This window comes from Gymnodraco acuticeps, unplaced genomic scaffold (genome assembly GCF_902827175.1).
Source record: "Gymnodraco acuticeps unplaced genomic scaffold, fGymAcu1.1, whole genome shotgun sequence".
Lineage (NCBI taxonomy): Eukaryota > Metazoa > Chordata > Actinopteri > Perciformes > Bathydraconidae > Gymnodraco > Gymnodraco acuticeps.
In genome coordinates, this window is record NW_022990346.1 from 1,307,292 (window position 1) to 1,311,405 (window position 4,114).

General features: G+C 38.7%; 1 non-coding gene across 1 annotated transcript; it reads right to left on the reverse strand.

The window, feature by feature from the left end:
- Nucleotides 1-1,225: 1,225 nt before the first annotated feature.
- Nucleotides 1,226-1,298, reverse strand: trnaf-gaa. The gene has a single exon. It is a non-coding gene; the product is annotated as a tRNA-Phe (tRNA).
- Between the last annotated feature and the right edge of the window lie 2,816 nt (nucleotides 1,299-4,114).

The following is a 4,114-nucleotide window of genomic DNA, read 5'->3' on the forward strand; positions in this document are numbered from 1 at the left end:
ATCATTTACAAACGGCATCTATTGCACATCTGTCCGTCCTGGGAGAGGGATCCCTCCTCTGTTGCTCTCCCTGAGGTTTCTCCCATTTTTCCCTTTAAACTGTGGGTTTTCTCCGAAAGTTTTTCCTTGTACGATGTGAGGGTCTAAGGACAGAGGGTGTCGTATTGTCATACTGATACTCTGTACAAACTGTGAAGTCCACTGAGACAAATGTAACATTTGTGATATTGGGCTATATAAATAAACATTGATTGATTGATATTACTTTTAAATCCAGGCTGAAGACTTATCTTTTCGTCGCTGATTTTAATTGAAACTGAGCCGTTGTGTTCATCAGTAAAGTGGAACTTCTGTGTGAACTATTCATATCTTAAACGGCACTGTAACTTTTTATTCATGTCCTTTTTATTCATGTATTTTTTCTTTTAATGTTTCTTTTATTATCTTTTCTTTTTAATGACTGTTTTTAAATGCCTTTGTCTGAATGTCTTTCATTTTTGTAAAGCACCTTGAATTGCCTTGTGTTGAAAGGTGCTATGTAAATAAACTTGCCTTGCCTTGCCTTGTCACCAGTCAAGTCTATCTCAACTCAAGTTCGGTTTTTGTGACTGCATACATTGATATATTGTGGCCATGGATATCCTGGAATAGGTAACTGCCCTGAGATTAACTGCAACTCCACTTGTTTTGAAACTTGTGAGATGAAGCTCTCCGGTTCAATTATTCTTTTGACAATATCGCCCCCTCGTGAAAATTCATGTGAACTGGTTTTATTTTTGGTTGTGTAGTTCGCACTTAGATGTAGCCTAGCTAAATAGCTTCCCTGTTCGGTATGCATAAATGCTTTTTGATTGTACTTTCCAGCCTGCTTTAATGCACTGCACACAAGAAGCAGTTGACAATATACCTACATATTTGAATGAGGATGTAAAATATCATGGAATTCAGTTTTTTACTCTGTTTATATATTTTTTTCGGAATACACATACTGTAGGCTACAGTACAAATAAACATATGTATTGAATGGTGCCAGAACGAAGAGGGCTCACCAGGGCAGGAGGCAGTTACACACTGAGCTACTGCCACTACATACAGGTTGCATGCATTATTTATGTTATTTATTTGATACAAGCTATAATTCACGGATATCTTTCGGATGACAGTTCTACAAAAGTGTTGTGCAACGACGATCTTACCTTGATTGAAATGTGCAAAACACTATTGCTGCCGAAACCAGGGATCGAACCAGGGACCTTTAGATCTTCAGTCTAACGCTCTCCCAACTGAGCTATTTCGGCACACGGTACTCTGACGTGGTCTTGGTTGTATATATACGTACGTGACTACCACTGAGGTTTACAGGGTTCGTATTTTGTAAGGTTGAATAGTTTTCCTCCGATAGCTATCCACAATCTAATATGCGGCAACATTAGCTGGCTAACGCAAGCAACCTAGCTTAGTGAACGATCCTCTCGACCTAGGTTTGCGGACCGCGACTCCAAAAAGGAAGAAAAAAACCAACGCAAATATAGAATAAATTGAAAAAACAATCTCCGACATTTAGCCGTGTTTAGCTTAAGTTACCGTCGTCCTAGATAATATTTGAACCTTCATGTATAGTTTATGGTTTTAACACAAGATGGCGCCGTTGTCGACCATACCGATCTACTATGAATCTTAAAACTAAATTGAACCTATGAAAAATAGCATTGTATTATTGGTAATATATGCTTGCTAAAACTCGTATTATCATAAGATTGTTTTTCATAATGTCTCACTTTTTGGTTTTATTTTGCATAGTTAAGATGCTTTCAATCATTATTACATGTTACTTAGACGAAGCGATTTACATACTCAATACTGTGGACAATCTCCACAGGTTTGAACCTGTGCTCCCCTGATCCGAACACCAACGCACTATTCCACTGCACCACACGCCTCATCATAGTTTCAATCCAACTACATATTCTCGAAATGCCGTTTTAGGCATGTAATGCATTTGTTTATCTGTTGAAGAGATTAATGTGGGGTAAACGAGAAGAAGGATGACATGCAACTCAATTTCAAAACATTTAGATTTATTTAAAGATATGAATGTAAAAGTTGGGGCAAGTGAACCCTAAACTCTGCCATTCGTTTGTTCTTTATTCCCATGCAATTCAGAAGTCACTGGTTGAATGTTGTCCCATAAATCACAACATATCGACGAGACTATAAATACTTACTTGTTGGCCATCTTGTGTGCTTTTTGGATGACACCCAAAACATTTTCACAGTTGATGGAAAGGCAGAGGCAGTGTGCATGACTGTACTGGGCCAGTCATGCAATACTGCAGTGGTAGAAAACAGTAACGCTCACTAATCTTATCATCCTGCACTTGGTTTTCCCCTTTTTTATGGGACTCAGTGATGCAGTGCTGTCCTTTTATTAGTCATATGTCCCGATGCCAGTTTCTATGCCTCCCTTCTCCTCTTTCTTCTCGTCCTAATCTCCCCTCAATTCTCTTAATCTCACTCACCCTCTCTCTCTCTCTCCCTTTCTCTCTCTTTCTCCTCTCTCACGTTTTTGTTCCTCTGTCATCCCCCAAGGTGACTTTCCTTCCTTCCCAGACACTGCAGCTGTTCCTCGCTTTGTTCTGGAAGGCCTGAGTGTGGATAAGATATGAGAGAGATGCCGACCGACGGAATAAAGAGAAGGAGAACCATGGGAGGAAATGAAGGAATAAAAGAGGAGGGGACTTGTGAGATTATAAAGTAGAATGGAGAAATCCATGATGTTGACTCACTGCATTAAGCAATGAGGCAACAAACACAGAGACACAGGTCACATAAGCACACAGATTTGTTCTGGTTTTATAAAATACAAAATGTCAAAATCTTAACTGATAGAGCTGCCTCAACAGATCATCTGACTAACAAATTGTATCTTCATTAGCACTGGTGATTAGAACAGTTGAAACGTCACAGCGAGGGTTCGCTATACAGTCAACAATAAATAAGGATCTGGGACGGAGCTTCTTAAGTTAGGGATCAGAGAGACTGGAATTGCAAACACCAGATGAATGACAGGAAAAATGAGTGACAGATATGGACAATAGGGTCCAGAGGAAAAGAGATGGAGGAGTTCCTTACACTGAGCACGAACAAAATAACCAGTTTCTTGTTAGGACTAAATACAGCTGCAGCTACGGGCCTGTGACAAAACGTTCTACCTAAATGATCTCTTTACTCAAAATTGAAGCCAATTGTACAATGGGACTTGATTGTTCTTTACTTGTGGTGGTCGAATCGCCCCAAAAATACATTTAAACAAATACTTCTCTCTCCAGAAATCATGACCCAGTTACTCAAGATAATCCACAGACCAAGGAGCTCTGGGAGCTGCTTTCTTTCTATCACTGCACAAAAGGGAGCATGCATCTACTTCTAAACAAGTTGCTCACCTGAGCTGACCTAGCCTAACCATCACTACAGCTCAGCCGAGGAGGACGCCATTCATATTTACATCTGGGCCTGTCACAAGACTCTCATCCAGGACACCCTTCCTTCTGCTCAGTGACACTTTGGAAAATGAAATATTTCCTACATCAAACTGCTCTCAGCAAGGTCTGTGGATTATTTTGACCTAGAGTAACATGATTTCCATTATATTAAAGAGAAGGCAGACATCCCCACTGCTAATATCTCTAACACCTGGCAATTCACACCACAGAAATCTAGATTGGTATACTATACAGCACTGAAGGTAGGAGGAAAACTATGTATTTATTGACATCAATATATACAAAAGGGGATTTTTTTTGTTTTCTTATTTATTAAGACTGTAATTATAACATGTTAGGAACTGTTAGTTGAATTATTTGTTTTCATCATTCATAATAACACGTCTTCTTTTGTAATACTTTAGTTATTTTTCATCTCTATTCTGTGTCTTTAAGCTCAGAGAAATAAGAAAAAAGACAGCTATTTATAAGTTTTTTCTTTCTTTCCAGAATTTTAGCAGATAAAATGCACATATGTCAAGAAAATAAATGTTCGTCTATCACTGTTTGAAAATAAACAACTACCAATACATTGAAGATAAAACACGTATGAACTGAGACGGAGATGGATA